This window comes from Bufo bufo, chromosome 6 (genome assembly GCF_905171765.1).
Source record: "Bufo bufo chromosome 6, aBufBuf1.1, whole genome shotgun sequence".
Lineage (NCBI taxonomy): Eukaryota > Metazoa > Chordata > Amphibia > Anura > Bufonidae > Bufo > Bufo bufo.
This window is the reverse complement of record NC_053394.1, coordinates 237,935,668-237,954,977: the sequence shown is the minus strand read 5'-3', so window position 1 is coordinate 237,954,977 and position 19,310 is coordinate 237,935,668.

The following is a 19,310-nucleotide window of genomic DNA, read 5'->3' as shown; positions in this document are numbered from 1 at the left end:
TCCCAAGACATGCGCACCAGAGACCTAAGAAAAAGAATCGGAAGAAGAGTGTTCACACATGCCCAAGATACATCCGGAATAATATCGGAGAGCTAAAGATAGAAATCTCTAAGTGTGAGGGCATGCGCAGTAGCCTGTGCCGAATAGGACTTAAATAGAAGTGTTGACGCATGCGCAGTAGACGTTGTTAAACGGGATTCTATCAGAAGTTTTGACGCATGCGCGATAGGCACACAGAGTAACTTGGGAAAATCTTCTAAGTTCTGACGCATGCGCGTCTGAAGGGGTGACGCGAATAGATGACGGAAGAGAAGCTCGTAAGGTATTTGATAGGAGGATCAGGCTGTCACACGAGTTCTGAACAGGGATAGGGCAGAGGATGACTAAGAGCCCACCCCTAACAGGTATAAGCATTTACTTACGAAGCACTCGTGTTGATAGTAGTTCCATCCCCTGATGAAGCCACATCTAGTGGCGAAACATGTTGGGAGAGCTCTAGCTTGATATCTTTTTTAATTAGGGATGTGATGGACTCAGTGTTTAAGTAGTGAGAACTGCAGACTCACTATACTTGGACGCACCAGCGGCAGCAGCTAAACTTAGAGTGGCGCTAATAAGGAATCTCTCCTAGCGATACATTTGAGTCTATTTCTGAACACTCTATATGATAGCAGTGACAATTTAGGTGAATTCAGTGGGAATTATCCCAAGCGACTTAGGACGCACTTATGGGAATATTCCCAGTATACTGCCGGTGGTAACATCACAGCACCCTTAAAGTTTTAAAAGTTTTTTCTTTCTTTTCTTCTCTCCTGTTTTGTATTAGTTTTATTGATGGAAATAAATGTTAAGTTTTATTTGACTAGAAACAGGAGCTTTGTAGCCTTTGGCTATTTGAACTATATAATTTATTAATCCTGGGTCCAAAGGGGTCTATGAAACAGAATGGCTGTGATGGCCTCTTGGGGCAAGTAGTATGACGCTTGTTGATTGGCTGCTTTGCAGCCTTTCAAAAAGCGCCAAGAAAGCGACGAACACCGAACCCGAACTTTTACGAAAATGTTCGGGTTCGTGTCACGGACACCCAAAGATTCGGTACGAACCCAAACTATACAGTTCGGGTTCGCTCATCCCTACTTAAGAGAATAGCAAATGCTCTGCAAACAAATGTGGATAGGGAAATGAATTAAAAAAACATAAAAAACCATAAAAAAATAAAAATTAGGAATGATGTAGGAGGAAGAGGTTGAGGAGGCAGTGAATGGGTGGATGTGGCCGTGTAGGGCTAGGTGGAAGCGGCGGCGAAGGAGGAATAGGTAGCCAACACAGATGTGTGTTATTTAGGAATAAGTGCACTTGAGTACAAGGATGGATGGTTGAGGCTGTTAGAACTGTCTATTCTGCACAAGGTACAGACAAGTCTTGTAGGATCCAAGCCTGGTTCATTTTAATGAACGTGAGCTTGTCCACTTTAGCTGTGGACAGGCGGCTGCGTCTGTCTGTAATGACGCCTCCTGCCGTGCTAAATACACGTTCAGAGAGTACACTGGCTGCAGGGCAGGCCAGCACCTCCAAGGCATACAGGGCAAGCTCTGGCCATGTGGACAATTTGGAGACCCAGAAGTTGAATGGGGCAGAACCATCAGTCAGTACGTGTAGGCGTGTGCACAGGTACTGTTCCACCATGTTGTTCAAATGCTGCCTCCTGCTAACACGCTCCATATCAGCAGTTGGGGCCGGTTGTTGCGGCGAGGTGACAAAGCTTTTCCACATGTCAGCCATGCAAACCCTGCCTTCTGAGGTGCTGATGCTGACACAGCTGCGTTGGCGACCTCTTCCTCCTCCCCTGCCTTCGCCTTGTGCTTTCACTTGTCCCCCGGTGTCAGTCGGGAATGCTCTCAGGAGCGCGTCTACCAGCGTGCGCCTGTAGTCGCGCATCTTCCGATCACACTCCAGTGAGGGAAATAAGGACGGCACATTGTCTTTGTAACGGGGATCCAGCAGGGTGGCCACTCAGTAGTCAGCACACGTTAAAATGTGGGCAACTCTGCTGTTGTTGCGCAGGCACTGCAGCATGTAGTCGCTCATGTGTGCCAGGCTGCCCAGAGGTAAGGACAAGCTGTCCTCTGTGGGAGGCGTATCGTCTGCTTCCTCCATATCCCCCCAGCCACGCACCAGTGATGGGCCCGAGCTGCGTTGGATGTCACCACGCTGTGAACATGCTTCATCCCCATCCTCCTCCTCATCCTCCTCCTTCTGATCCTCCAGTAGTGGGCCCTGGCTGGCCAAATTTGGGCCCTGGCCTCTGCTGTTGCAAAAAACCTCCCTCTGAGCCACTTCTAAAATACTGGCCTGAAAGTGTTAGAGATGACCCCTCTTCCTCCTCCTTATCCTGGGCCACATCCTCTTCCATCATCGCCCTAAGTGTTAGAAGATATAGAAGTGGTATTGTAACGCTGATAATGGCGTCATCGCCACTGGCCATGTTAGTGGAGTACTCGAAACAGCGCAACAGGGCACACAGGTCTCGCATGGAGGCCTAGTCATTGGTGGTGAAGTGGTGCTGTTCCACAGTGCGACTCACCCGTGCGTGCTGCAGCTGAAACTCCACTATGGCCTGCTGCTGCTCGCACAGTCTCTCCAGCATGTGCAAGGTGGAGTTCCACAAGGTGGGCACATCGCATACGAGGCGGTGAGCGGGAAGGCCGAAGTTACGCTGTAGAGCAGACAGCCGAACGGCGGCAGGATGAGAACTTTGGAAGCGCACACTTTATGCAGCAGCTCTGACATTTCGGGGTAGTTGTGAATGAATTTCTGCACCACCAAATTCAGCACATGCGCCAGGCAAGGGATGTGCGTCAAACCGGCTAGTCCCAGAGCTGCAACGAGATTAAGCCCATTATCGCACACTACCAGGCCGGGCTTGAGGCTCACTGGCAGCAACCACTCGTCGGTCTGTTGTTCTATACCCCGCCACAACTCCTGCGCAGTGTGGGGCCTGTCCCCCAAACACCTCAGTTTCAGAACGGCCTGCTGACGTTTACCCCTGGCTGTGCTGAAGTTGGTGGTGAAGGTCTGTCGCTGACCGGACAAGGAGGTGGTAGAAGAGGAGGAGGAAGCTGAGTAGGAAGAGGAGGCAACAGGAGGCAAAGAATGATGCCCTGCGATCTTTGGCGGCAGAAGGACGTGTGCCAAATAGCTCTCCGCCTGGGGCCCAGCCGCCACTACATTTACCCAGTGTGCAGTTAGGGAGATATAGCATCCCTGGCAATGCTTACTGGTCCACGTATCTGTGGTTAGGTGGACCTTGCCACAGATGGCGTTGTGCAGTGCACACTTGATTTTTTCCAATACTTGGTTGTGCAGGGAGGCACGGCTCTCCTGGAGAAGTAGTGGCGGCTGGGAACGATGTACTGTGGGACAGCAAGCGACATGAGCTGTTTGAAGCTGTTCGTCTCCACCAGCCTGAATGACAGCATTTCAAAGGCCAGCATTTTAGAAATGCTGGCATTAAGGGCCAGGGATCGAGAGTGGCTAGGTGGGAATTTACGCTTTCTCTCAAAGGTTTGTGAGATGGAGAGCTGAACGCTTCCGTGTGACATGGTGGAGATGCTTGGTGACGGAGGTGGTGTTGTTGGTGGCACATCCTCTGTTTGCTGGGCGGCAGGTGCCAACGTTCCTCCAGAGGCAAAGGAAGAGGCAGCAGCAGAAGCGGGAAAAGGAGGGGCCTGAGCCCTTTTCTTGGTTTTGAAGGTGCTTACTCCACTGCAGCCCGTGTCTCGCATGTAGATGCCTGGTCATGCAGGTTGTGCTAAGGTTCAGAACGTTAATGCCTCGCTTCAGGCTCTGATGGCACAGCGTGCAAACCACTCGTGTCTTGTCGTCAGCACATTGTGTGAAGTAGTGCCATGCCAGGGAACTCCTTGAAGCTGCCTTTGGTGTGCTCGTCCCTGGTGACAGTGGCCAGTAGCAGGCGAACTGTTTTGGCGACGGCTGCTCTGCTTTTGCACCCTTCTACCTCTTTTGCTACGCTGTTGGCTTGGTCTCAACACTGCCTCTTCCCCTGAACTCTGAAAGTCAGTGGCACGACCTTCATTCCCTGTGGGGTCTAGGACCTCATCGTCCCCTGCATCGTCTTCCATCCAGTCTTCCTCCCTGACCTCCTTTTCGGTCTGCACACTGCAGAAAGACACAGCAGTTGGCACCTGTGTTTCGTCATCATCAGAGACGTGCTGAGGTGGTATTACCATGTCCTCATCAGGAAACATAAGTGGTTGTGTGTCAGTGCATTCTATGTCTTCCACCCCTGGCGAAGGGCTAGGTGGCTGCCCTTGGGAAACCCTGCCAGCAGAGTCTTCAAACCGCATAAGAGACTGCTGCATGACTTGAGGCTCAGACAGGTTCCCCGATATGCACGGGGGTGATGTGACAGACTGATGGGCATGGGTTTAGGCCCGACCAAATATCACTGTAGATTCTGGCGGCTACTGGGACCTGAGGTAGTAGGTTCAGTAGGACGTGTAGCTGTGGCAGAACGGCCACGTCCTCTCCCTGCACCAGAGGCTCCACCAACACCACCACCACCATGACCGTGTCCCTTATTAGATGTTTGCCTCATAGTTAGCGTTCACCAAGCAAAGAAAAAAGTGTTAAAGGAATGCCAATAAAAACCCTGATGTAAGGTATTGCCCTCAATTTTTATTTTTTTAACTCTATATGACAGCGGTATTTTTGGCCTAAATTTCACAGTAACTTATGCACCTCTAATCCCAGATGTGCAGTATATGAAACAGAGGGGTTTGTTTCACCCAGTATGCCAAAGCCGTATTTCTGGCCTAAATGTGACACTAACTTATGCACGTCTAATCCTAGATGTGCAAAATATGAAAAAAAATATAAAAATTTTTAACCCTAGTGTCTCAAAGCAGTATTTCTGGACTTGCAGACATGCAGTTATATTCTGTGATGGTGCACTATCGTTGCATAAAATGACTGCCAATTTTTTATTGATATTGACTAACTGAAGGAAAAAAAGTTCGTTTTCAGTAGTAGTTGGCTCAGGGTAGGCTTAAAACAATTGTGCACTGCACCCACAAAACACATTTGCTGTAGATCGCTGAGTAAAGAAGCAGTTCTTCATAAGATTTTTTCCCTGATCTCTCCCTCACAGCAGCTGCAGCCTATCCCTACACTAATCCTAGCAGAGTGACGGGCGGCGCTACGTGACTTCAGCTTAAATAGAGGCTGGGTCACATGCTGCAGTTGGCCAATCACAGCCATGCCAATAGTAGACATGGCTGTGATGGCCTTTTGGGGCAAGTAGTATGACGCTTATTGATTGGCTGCTGTGCAGCCTTTCAAAAAGCGCCAAGAAAGCGCCGAACACCAAACCCAAACTTTTACGTAAATGTTCGGGTTCGGATCCAGGTGCCGAAAAACCTAAAGTTCGGTACGAACCCGAACTTTACAGTTCGGGTTCGCTCAACTCTATTGCTAATGCCAAAAAAATTTAATAAATGAGTGGATCTAAAACAGAGATGACACGTGAATTGAATATTTGCATGTCTTCTGTGTTTTGTACCCACTCCTGCTTTTGGCTACCAAATCATAATCCAATTCTGATGGGATTATACAGGCCTTACAGCTGCTACACAGACAGGATCCGCTGTGTGTCTCATTTTTCCTTCCTTCTGACAGATAAGAAGAAAGGTCAAATAAATCATGATGTCAGCCAGGCCGAAAGGAAAAATAGTGGTTCAGTCATGAAGTGGGGAGGGTGGGAACAGCATGAGAAGTCCACAGAGTGGACCTATGACATAGTGGTGAGGTGGAAGCAGCATGAGGAGACCATAGAGTGGCCTGGAGTTAGAAGCAGTATGAGGAGACCACCGAGTGGCACAATGACCGAGCCTGGAGGTGGCGGCAGCATCAGGAGGCCACAGAGTAGCACGACAACGACAGATTGTGGAGGTGGCAGCAGCATTAGAAGGCCACAGAGTGGCACAACGACAAAGTGTGGAGGTGTCAGCAGTATGAGGAGGTCACCGAGTGGCACACTGACAGCGTCTGGAGTTGACAGCAGCATGAGGAGACCACAGAGTGGCCTAATGACAGAGTGTTACGGTGGCGGCAGCAGCAGCAGCATCAGGAGGAGGCCACAGAGTGGCACAATGACCGAGTCTGGAGGAGGCGACAGCAGCAGCATCAGGAGGATACCACAGAGTGGCAAGGTGACCAAGTGTGGAGATGGCAGTAGCATTAGAATACTACAGAGTGGCAAGGTGACATAGTGTGGAGATGGCAGCAGCAGCATCAGGATACCACAGAGTGGCAAGGTGACATGGTGTGGAGATGGCAGTAGCAGCAGCAGCAGCAGCATCAGGATACTACAGAGTGGCAAGGTGACATAGTGTGGAGATGGCAGTAGCAGCATCAGGATACCACATATGGTGACGCTGCATTTATTGATGCAGGGATGTTGGCAACCTGGCCACGCTTCAATTTCTGCCCACATATTCTACATATGGCCATGTTAACCTCCTCCGACAGCTTAACAAAAAACTGCCACACCGCCGAGTGGGTGATTTTCCCCCCAAAAGTCCGCACTGACTGACTGCTACCGCGCCTGCTTCCATGAACCCCTGCACCACTACTTCCCGGGCAGGTAGGCTACTGCGAAGCAGGTGGTCTACACCGGGCACCCGACCTCCCGAAGTGAACTGAGAATATATTTTTCTTTCTGTACTGAAATAGGCAGCCTGGTGGAAGCAGCATGAGGAGACCATAGAGTGGCCTAATGACAGAGTCTGGAGTTGGAAGCAGTATGAGGAGACCACCGAGTGGCACTATGACAGAGTCTGGAGGTGGCGGCAGCATCAGGAGGCCACAGAGTAGCACGACGACGAGAGATTGTGGCGGTAGCAGCAGCATGAGGAGGCCACAGAGTGGCACGAAGACAAAGTGTGGAGGTGTCAGCAGCATGAGGAGGCCAGAGTAGCACAACGAAGAGAGATTGTGGAGATGTCAGCAGTATGGGGATGCCACAGAGTGGTACCACGACAAAGTTTGGAGGTGTCAGCAGTATGAGGAGGTCACCGAGTGGCACACTGACAGCGTCTGGAGTTGGAAGCAGTATGAGGAGGCGACTGAGTTGCACAATGACCGAGTCTGGAATTGGCAGCAGTATGAGGAGGCCACCAATAGAGATGGCCTTGCGGTTAGCCCGACAGTCGGTTTGCGGCGTACTTTACTCATTCGCGGTTTGTTGAACATGCGAACATATGGACATATTCGCCGGCGCCATATTCTTTTTCATTGAGAAGAACTTTGACCCATGACACATCCATCAGGTGGTACAGGACAGCCAATTGAGACATTTCAGCACATGGACATAGCCCAGCAGCATTTGCATTTTGCCAGAAATACGCAGCAAAGTGGGCTGTAAAATATCTCACTGCACCACTGAACGTCAATTAGGCCCAAGTGTTTTTAGATTTTTACACAAAAGGCTTTTCAAAAGATAAGTGCAACAATGAAAGGTGTATATATTTGTATTTCGCCAGTAATACATGGCAAAGTGGGTTGTAAAATATCTCACTGCACCGCTGAACGTCAATTAGGCCCAAGTTTGTTCTATTTTTACACAAAAGGCATGTCTACAGATAAGTACAACTATAAACAGCGAATATATGTCATGGTGGGGAGTGGGAGAAACTCACAACCGTACAATGGGAAGCAGTCTGGATAGCAACTAGGCCAGCAACTGGGATAAGGGAGCAGGTCACCTCCTAAACCATCCCTAATCCTTTCCCTAACTCCTCACCATATGAGCAGACCTGGATGGTAGGACGGCTCATATCCAGGAAACTTAGGACCCTGAGTCGCCCTGATGATCCCTCAAAGAAAGGGCAGAGACGACCTGTTCATCCCAGACACGGTTGAACAGGAGTCTCCATCGGCCTAGCTGCAAGGAAAAAGAGGAGACTGTATACAGTAACTGGATCGGCAGGTAAGCACACCATACAACACACTTACCTGCCGCAGCAACGCTGACTGGAACCCGAGCATGAGTACTGGTGCCCACACACCATACAGGACACAGTACAAACAACCACAACCAGGTAACCAGCACACCAGTTACTGCCTGGAAACACCCATGCAAACAGGATGCATGGCGGCCCCAGGCAGAGCAGCATACAGACCTGTAGTTCCCCCTCTGGGTAACCCTGACACCCCCTTCAGGAGGCACACCACACAGGGAACATGTCTAGCAAACATGCTGGACTATAGACATCAACAGACCAGACATGTAACAACCACTAGACAAGACAACAACCACCTATACATGAACAACACCAAACATAAGCAAGGGTAGGGAAGGTAAAAGGACAGAGGAAACAAAAAGGAGACATCATGGTAACATCGATGTTCCACAAGGTGGCCCTAAAGCACTGGGCAGATAGTAGAGGACTGGCAGGAGCACAGCTCCAGCACACAGCAAGGCTGGAGGAAAACTGAACCCAGCCAACAGACCACAGGGCCACACCCAGGACACACCTAAATCCCCACCAGCTAGATAATTAACCCCTCCGGCACCAGACAGGGAATACCCCAGGAGAAAGGAGGAGGCACCTACATGCTGCAACTACAACACGTTGACGCTGGCAACAGCATGCATGGCAACCGTGTCATGGCGCACACCAAAGGCCGTAACAATATATTTGCATTTCGCCAGTAATACACGGCAGAGTGGGCTGTAAAATATCTCAGTGCATCTCTGAACGTCAATTAGGCCCAACTTTTTTCTATTTTTACGCAAAAGGACTTTCTACAGATAAGTACAACTATAAATGGCAAATATATTTGTATTTTGCCAGTAATACACGGCAAAGTGGGCTGTAAAATATCTCACTGCATTACTGAAAGTCAATTAGGCCCAAGTTTTTTTCTATTTTTACAAGAGGCTTTTCTACAGATAAGAGCAACAATCAAAGGCGTATACAGGGCAGTCTTTAATATTGATTGGACCCTGGGCAAAAATTTACTTAAGCCCCCTGGATCCTGCCTTCCCACACCCTAGCATGCAATCATGCCCTCCACCACAACACACACACAAAAAAAAAATCCACACCCCTGGTAGAGTACAGTGAATTACTGTAAATACTTCCAGTTCTGAAGACTCCAGCGGCTCAGGGTCAGTTGTCTGGGCAGCTGGGCTCAGGGCTGGAAGTGAGCACTGCTCTGCAGAAAGGAGACCGGGGCTCGGTTCACCCTAGCGTTACAGTGCACCCCAGCACCCCACAGTATGCAGTTTAGCACCCTATAGTATACAGCACCCCACAGTATACATTAGAGCAGTATAGCACTCCACAATATACAGCTCCTCACAGTATACAGTAAAGCAGTATAGCACCCCACAGTATACAGCAACCTAACGTATACAGCACCCCACAGTATACAGTAGAACAGTATAGCACTCCACAATATACAGCTCCCCACAGTATTTAGTAAAGCAGTATAGCACCCCACAGTATACAGCAACCCAATGGTATACAGCACCCCACAGTATACAGTAGAGCAGTATAAGACCCCACAGTATACAGCACCCCACAGTATACAGTAGAGCAGAATTGCACCCCACACTATACAGTAGAGCAGTATAGCACCCCACAGTATACAGCACACCACAGTATACAGCACCCAATAGTATACAGTAGAGCAGTATAGCACCCCACAGTATACAGCCCCCCACAGTATACAGTAGCTTACAGTATATTAGTATAACAGCCCCTGTCACTTTTTCCTGATGTTATCTTCACAAAAAAAGCTCCACAAGTCGGGCAAACTTCTCCTGCAGCAACACTCCTGGTAGACAGGACCTTTGATGACCTCATAGCCATGTGACCAGTAATATTGCTAGGTTACTGGTCACATGGTGAGGATGTCATCTAAGGTCTTTAAGAGAATCACAGCTCTCATAGTTCGCTGCCTGGAGTGCCAGGAGGCATGGCATGGCAGCACCCCCTGTGTAGCTGACACCCAGGCAGTGGCTAGCAGGGCTCAAGAGGCAGCTGCCTTGGGCCCCCCAGGAGCAACTGGGCCCGGGCAGCTGCCCCTTTTGCCCCTTGTTAAAGACGGCCCTGGGCGTATATATTTGTATTTCGCCAGTAATACACGGCAAACTGGGCTGTAAAATATCTCACTGTACCGCTGAACGTCAAATAGGCCCAAATTTTGTATATTTTTACACGAAAGGCTTTTATACAGATATGTACAACTATTACCGGAAATATATTTGTATTTCGCCACTAATACATGGCAAAGTGGGCAGTAAAATATATCACTGCACCGCTGAACGTCAATTAGGCCCAAGTTTTTTTTTTATTTTTGCACAAAAGGCTTTTCAACAGATAAGTACAACTATGAATGGCGAATATATTTGTATGTCGCCACTAATACACAGCAAAGTGGGCTCTAAAATATGTCACTGCACTGCTGAGCGGCAAAGATATTTTTCCTTTTTCCACTAAGGGTACTTTCACACTTGCGTTTTTCTTTTCCGACTTACAGTTCCGTACTAGGGGCTCTATACCGGAAAAGAACTGATCAATTTAATCCCCATGAATTCTGAATGGAGAGCATTCCATTCAGGATGTCTTCAGTTCAGTCTATTTGACTGATCGGGCAAAAGATAAAACATCAGCATGCTACGGTTTCATCTCCGGCAAAAAAAACTGAAGATTTGCCTGAATGCCGGATCCGTGAAAAAAAATTAAAACGAATCCGTTTGTCCGGATGACAAACGGACAGACGGATCCATTCTTGCAATGCATTTGTAAGACGGATCAGGATCCTGATCAGTCTTAAAGGGCTTCTGTCACCCCACTAAAGTGTTTTTTTTTTTGGGGCTAGTTAAATTAGTTATATAGCGATATATGAAAATATAATTGTGTTCCTTACTTTGATCCAGCAGTCTATTCAAAAAACAAAGTTTTATCATATGCAAATTCGGTCTCTACCAGCAAGTAGGGCGTCTACTTGCTGGTAGCTGCTGCAGAAATCCACCCCCTCCTCTTGTTGATTGACAGGGCCAGCCGGGATCTCCTCCTCCGGCCAGCCCTGTCGGCGTTTCAAAAATCGCGCGCCTGTGTTGAATCGGCGCAGGCGCTCTGAGATGAGGAGGCTCGTCTCCTCAGAACTCCTTCAGTGCGCCTGCGCGGATGACGTCTTCCATTCCGGTGATGTCATCGGCGCAGGCGATATGATAAAACTTCGTTTTTTGAATAAACTGCTGGATCAAAGTAAGGAACACAATTATATTTTCATATATTGCTATATAACTAATTTAACTAGCCTCCCAAAAAAAAAATCACTTTAGTGGGGTGACAGAAGCCCTTTAAAATGCAATCAGTTGGCATACATTTTTCCACTAATACATGCAAAAGAGGTCTTTAAACCAGATAACTGCACCACAAGGCGGCAAAGATATTTTTCTTTTTTCCACTAATACATGCAAAAAAAGGGCTTTAAAACAGATAAAATATATTTGCCGCTCAGCGGTGCACTTACTTTTGCCACTAATACACAACAAAAATGGCTGTAATTTTCGCACTTCACCACACAATGGCTAATAAGCCCTTTTTTCCACCACTAATAAAAGCCAAAAAATGCTTTAGAACAAATAACTGCACCGCACTAGGGCAAATAAAACGTCGAAATATTTTATTGTAATGAACCCTGTTAATGGCTGTATCAAAGCACTTGCACCCTAATAAGAACGGTTTGCTGGAATTACAGAGTTGTATAATGGTAATTTGGATCCCCAGTCAGTGCAGCAAAGTGTAATCTGATTGTTCCTATTACCCAAGCTGCCACCTCCCCTACTGAACCTGGTTCAACAGAAATGCAGTGGAATGATTCCTCCCTATCCTTTCCCTACACCTTGAATATTCTTTCCCTGCACTTGTAAATATATTTTTTTACCACAATGATGATCAGTGTCCCTAGTCCCTACACTAGGTACGCTGGTGAATGGCAGAATCTAAGATGGCTGCCGTATTTATACGGCTGTGACATCACAGGGCTGACTAGCTGCATGCATGTCAGTATGGGTGATCCTGCCTTCCCAGACTTCCTTTCTTCAAGTCCTCACGCACGTAGCTGCCATTTTAGAAAAAGTTATTTGTTACTATGAAGCGCGAGGAAATTCGCATTCGGTGCAAATCTAATTTTTCCTGAAATTCGTAAGGAATTCCACTTCGTCAGCTTCAATTCGCTCATCTCTACCGAAGGCCACAGAATGACAATTACAATGATGTCATATGCCCCATTAATATAACCGATGAATAAAAGAAACCTTACACAATTTAGAATTAAACAAGTATCTTTATTTAATGGTTGGGTATTTAAAGGCCGCAATGCTTATTACTTTACCAATTAAATAATTACTGGTTAAATAATAAAACTTTTAATCATCAATTATAATCATAAATATTTAAACCAGTCTCCATATCAACAAAGTCCACTCACAAGAGTGACTTAACCCCTCGTCAATAAGCAGAGCGACAGAAAAATAGGGAAGGGAGGGAGGGATCTTGAGATATACTTACGCGAATGCGCTGAAACCGTTATTTTCTGCTCTTTTATAGGTTCAAGAAGATTCAGTTACTGAGTTCTCCAATCAACACTTCCCAAAACCACACGAGCACCCACAGCTTCAGGATTAAACCATTTCCTAAGCAGGTAAGTAATAAATATTTATTAAACCGTTAATTATTCAATGTTAGGTGCCATGACATCATGGCTCCCCACATTGAATTTACAATATGGTTCGCTCCATGATGTCATATGCCCCATTAATATAACCGATGAATAAAAGAAACCTTACACAATTTAGAATTAAACAAGTATCTTTATTTAATGGTTGGGTATTTAAAGGCCGCAATGCTTATTACTTTACCAAATAAATAATTACTGGTTAAATAATAAAACTTTTAATCATCAATTATAATCAAATATTTAAACCAGTCTCCATATCAACAAAGTCCACTCACAAGAGTGACTTAACCCCCACATCGCCACATCAAACACAAAGTGGCCCAATAAACATTGCAAGCCTTTAATTAATACCAAAATCAATCATGTTCTGTAAATCCGAAATAAATATATCACATCCAATATCGGATAATTGATCATATTTATCATGGTAAATTCCTCTAATAAAACCTTCGAGTTCAACATGTCTGTAGGAACTATGTCCTAATTCTTTCAAATAAATCTCCATTTTTTTATTAATTCTTTTTCTAATTGTTTCTAAAAAAGATAATTCCTTTTTGGACCAAGAAAACTTGGGGATGATATCCGAAAATATAATGACAGTGTCATTAAGTAACTGACTAATATTACCTAACAAATCTTTTAATTCATAAATTAATAAGTGAGTTTTACATTTACCCAAATCAGAAGTACCAATGTGTAAAATAATTAGATCAGGTTTAGACATTTTTGAATACATGTTGATTTTCTCATAAATATTAGAAATCTTTATGCCTGGGAAAGAAAACCAAATTATAGAAAAGTCCTTGGGGAAACCTAAATTAACCGTAGAAAGTCTAAAAGAAGATCTTCTCTCAGCCAATTGAATCAATTCGTCCCCAAAAATCCATATAACTTTCGAAGATCCTAAAATTAATGAACAACAAGGTTAGGCCGAATATAATGTTTATAACAATTGGACCTCCATCTACCTATAGGTTTAATAATAGAACTATCTAAACCTAATTGATCAGCAAATGTAGCTGCACCAATTCGAAAAGAGTGTGCAGAAAATTTAAAATTTTTATAACCTAAATCCTTGAGACATTTATGAAAAATAAAATTAAATTGGAATTTAGACAAATGTGAGCCATCAAAGTGGTTAAATAAAGCATTGGAATCAGGTTTTCTTACCTGGAGCCATTTTATAATATTTTTGACCGGACAAATTGAATTAATAGGATAACTTTTTAAAATTAAACAAATTCCCTTGTTAAATTGATCAGTTTTGGATTTTTTAATAAGAAGTTTCAAAATATTGTTTTCTATATTTATGTCTGTCTGCAAAATTGGAGGATTTGAATTTTTATTGTCAGCAGCAATCTCGCTTATCCTTAACGCAGCGAAAAAAGCCAACGAAAAAGCTGCTGAAAATAAAAAGACTTCGTATTCAGAAGAACAAACAGACACTAACTTACATAAAACTTTTTGTAGTAATTCAATAGATAAAGGTCTAATTTTTTCATTGGGAACTGAATTTCTTTTAATTCCTTTAATAACTTGTTTAATCATGAAATTATTTAAAATAGAATTGTGACCATTTAGTTTGAAGAAAAAGGAAATGCCTGACAATTTTTTAGAAATAGAATCAGCCTGTAAACCATTTTTATAAAGATTGAGAATAAATTTGATGAAATTATCAGGATTAAATTCAAAAAAGGAAAATTTTTGAGATAAACAGAAAAACTTCCATTCAAGCCATGCGGCAGAATAAGCTGCCCATGTATTCTTGGCTAATGAACTAGAAATTAGTTCATCAATTAATCGTCTGTTATCTCCCAAAGCTGAGTAGGACATGGAATTCCCAATCGGGAAGCTCGCGGTGCCATTGAGAAGAACTCCTTGAAGCGCTGTCGGGACAAATAATCAGCAAGATAATTAGCTTTTCCAGGAATAAATTTAGCTTTTATCCAAATATTCATTTGTAGGCATAGTAAAACTAACTTGCGTAATAGAGAAGAAACCAATGGAGATTTGGAAGATAAACAATTTATAGAAAAAACTACTCCCATGTTATCAGATCTTAAAAGAATTCTCTTATTCTGGAAATCTTTGGACCAAATTGTTAAAGAAACTAAAACAGGGAATAATTCTAGGAAAACTAAATTTTTTGAATATTTGGAATTAATGATCCAATTTTTTGGCCAACGTTCTGCAGACCAACAATTGTTAAAATAAGCTCCATAACCTATAGCACCTAATGCGTCGGTATATAGAGATAGTGTCAGAACCTACAAAATCTTTTTGCCAAATGGTATGACCATTAAATTCACATAGAAATTGCGACCAAACATAAATGTCGTCTTTTAATTGTTTTGTGATCCTAATATGAGATTTTGGTGTGGACTTACCTGAAGTGGCAGCATAAAGTCTTTTAGAAAAGACCCTTCCCATTGGAATCACCCGAGAGATAAAATTTAAAGAACCCAAAAGTGACTGGAGTTGTTTTAGCGTAATTTTTTCTTTTTTGAGTATGCAATTTAATTGATGAGTTGTTAGTTGAATTTTCTCCATTGGTATACTAAATTCCATAGTTAAGGTATTTATAATTATGCCCAGAAATTTCAGACTTGTAGTTGGATAAACAGTCTTATCTAAGGCTAATGGAATGTTGAAATAATTAGTGATACTAATGAATCTATTCAAAAGATTCAAACAATCATCAGAGTCTTTACGACCAATAAATAAAAAGTCATCCAAATAGTGTATCATGAATCCACTACCTGAATGAATATCTACAACCCAGTGCAGAAAAGTAGAAAATGCCTCAAAATAAAAGCATGATAGAGTGAATCCCATGGGAAGGGCCATATCATAAAAGAATCTATCAAGAAAATAAAAACCTAGTGAATTATAACCTATAGGGTTTAAGGGTAATAGCCTAAAAGCTGATTTGATGTCAGCTTTAGCTAGAAGAGAATTTTGGCCCGCTTTATGTAGAAATGACAAAGCATGGTCAAAAGAAGAATATTTCACGCTTGCTTTATTTTTATCAATTTCATCGTTTAAGGAACTATATTTAGGGTAAGATAAGTTGTGAATAAGACGAAAAGAATTTGGTTCTTTTTTGGGGACTAATGCCAAAGGAGAAATACAGAAATTTTCAAATGGTGGAAATTTAAAGGGACCGGCTATTCTACCTGCTGAAATTTCAGATAAAATTTTTTCTTTAACAATATCAATATTTTGTTTTACAGATAATGCATTGTCAACTAAAATACAACCTGGACCAGCAAATTCAGGTATGAAAAAACCATTTGAAAAACTGTCAGATAATAGGTTAGCCATCAATTTGTTTGGATAATGACCTAGCCACTGAATTAGTCTTGATAAATTCAGAGGTGTCACCTTGCTTAAATGATTGAAGTTCTTTGCTGGAATTTGGGAAATGTATTCCCTGTTTCTTAAAACATTTGGTGGCTGAGTGAGCACCGGAACAGAAAGAACGTTCATGTCGGTATTTGCAATTATGTTGCCATTTACATGTTGATTCGTTGAATGCGAAACAAATACCTTTTTTGACGGTATGGGAATTAAATTGACGAAAAGTATGATTTTTGTTAGGAAGCATGAGGTTTAACCAAAGTCCAACGTCCTTGCTGCCCCAAGTAAGATTTGGATAAACAGCAAGCTTCTGACGAAAAGATTCGTCATAAATACACCATCCTATACCGCCGAAATTTTTATAAGCTTCTAAAATACAGTCGACATGGTAAAATAAACCAGTACATAAATTAGGGTGTTTTTCACCTAAAACTGCTGCGTATATACCGAATGCCTGCAGCCAGTTGAAAAAAGATTTTTGATAAGTTTTTCTTTTTTCATCAGAATCTGATTTTTTGTCCTTTGAAGATTCATTTTTTACATTTTCGTTTGAAGAAGGAAGTAAAGAAAATATGTCTATATATTCTTTTCTCCATATTTTTTCCTTCAAACTTAAAGGCAAATGAAATCCTAAAGGAGAAATTTGACAAGTGAGAGCTTCCTTCACAGATGTCTCCTTTATTCCTGAACTAAAATCGAGTTCAGGAACAACTGACACATCCGGATTAAGATTAGATACTTTACACATATTAGATGAAGGTTGACTGTTTGAAATAGCTTCAGTTACACTATTAATTGCATTAACTTGGCTGACATTAATCACATCAGACCAGACATTAGAAGGAGATTCTTCCTGTTTAGATAAATATAATAAAAATTCATTAAACAAACGAATCTTCGGATGGGAAGAATCGATGCTAAATGAATTGGTATCCTGAATGATAGTGCCCTGCAGATTGCAGTCACTTAAATTTTTTAATGAGTTTAGCTCACCAGTAACGGATCTTGCCTGAGGATGATCGGCAGTTGGAGCTGTGGCAGGAGATGGCTCTTGAGCGACAGTTGATTGAAGATGACGACGCTTGAAATTTCTGCCCACTCGGTTAACTGATGAGTGAATCTTTTTGTTTCTAGGAGGAGGCGCATATTGGGAAGGAGAATATGCCCTCTTGTCCTTCCTCTCTCGTTTTCTGGCCGGAGATACAGACACTGTGTTACTGCGCATGCGCGCGCCAGTAACAGAAGATGAATCGATGTGATCGGAGCTCGCGCCAGGTCCTACGCAGCAGACAGGATCTGTGGATGGAAGAAGATCTTCTTGCTGAACCGGAGCACTTTGTAAGCATTTCTTCAGCCATGCTTCCCCTCCTTGACTCTCCGCTTTGTAGATAAGTTGCTTTAGAAGATCCTCCATCACGATGAAGACTGCAGGTATGTATCTTGAGATATACTTACGCGAATGCGCTGAAACCGTTATTTTCTGCTCTTTTATAGGTTCAAGAAGATTCAGTCACTGAGTTCTCCAATCAACACTTCCCAAAACCACACGAGCACCCACAGCTTCAGGATTAAACCATTTCCTAAGCAGGTAAGTAATAAATATTTATTAAACCGTTAATTATTCAATGTTAGGTGCCATGACATCATGGCTCCCCACATTGAATTTACAATATGGTTCGCTCCATTCTTTTACAAAGACCACTCATGCATAATACAGTACTAACTGCTTCACTGTTTTTCTTGGATTCACAGGCAGAGAGGCAGTACTCTAAGGCTACTTTCACACTAGCGTCGGGGCTCCGCTTGTGAGCTCCGTTTGAAGGGTCTCACAAGTGGCCCCGAACGCATCCGTCCAGCTATCAATGCATTCTGAGTGGATGCGGATCCGCTCAGAATGCATCAGTCTGGCAGCGTTCATCCTCCGCTCCACTCAGCAGGCGGACACCCGCGGAGGCAAACGGATCCGTCCAGACTTACAATGTAAGTCAATGGGGACGGATCCATTTGAAGTTGACACCATATGGCTCAATTTTCAAATGGATCCGTCCCCCATTGACTTTCAATGTAAAGTCTGGACGGATCCGTCTGAACAACTTTCAGACTAAGAATTATTTCTAAACTATAATGCAGACGGATCCGTTCAGAACGGATCCAAACGTCTGCATTATAGGAGAGGATCCGTCTGTGCAGACAGAAAACGGATCCTCTCTGAACGCTAGTCTGAAAGTAGCCTTACACTGTCCCATTTTTGCCAGATCTGCAGCGTACTCAAGTTGTGTGTAATAGAGTTTCTGGGTGTAGTAGTGCAATGACACTAACCTGAGACGGCCGACTCTCTGCATAGGCAGGTGATGATAGAAATTGTTCGTGACGCCAGTGCCAATTAAACGGTGGCACGCCGTTTGCGGATAGCAGGAATAAATTGAGGAACACGTGGTATTAAAACAGAACTCCAACTTTAGTAGTTTTCATGCAGAGACAATATTGGAATCGCAGTTCCTTGGCATACAGTCGATTTTGCAATACGGTTGATGCAGGCAATTACAGATTTAGCAAGGTGATTACAGAGTGTTGAACACAGGACTTGCAGTACAGGAGCTTGCACTCTATTTCTGTCTGATCCTGGAATATAGCAATTCTTCACCAAGGCCCAATAACCTAGTTCTGGCTTTATATCCTTGGCTATAGCTTTAGAAAGTACCTCCTCTGTTATTTTTAGTACCTCTTGCTTCTCTGCAGTTTGCCTCGGTCTCTCTCAGCTTCTTCCTCAGGCTCTTTAGCTAAGATATTCCTGTTTCTGCATATGGGAATTCAGGAGGGAATCTTCTCCTGGACAGCAGGCTTCAGGCCTGGACTTGTCTCTGACATTGTCTAATCTCCAACTGTAGATTACAGACACTAGACTCCGTCTGCCTTCTACTTCCCTGACTGGGCCTTATATAAACTAGGGCTCCCTAGCTCCCTCTAATGACTAGAAGCTGGAATGACACCCCTAGCAGGCCTGTACATGCAAGTGTCATAGTAACAGGGAAACACATAGCATTGCATTACATGACATTTTATAAAACTGACATAACAACTTCCCCATAATTAGGAGGGACGACAGCACACCAAGTGACACTTTGGTAGTGACGGGTATTACAGTTCCCGTACACTACAGATCTACTCAGATG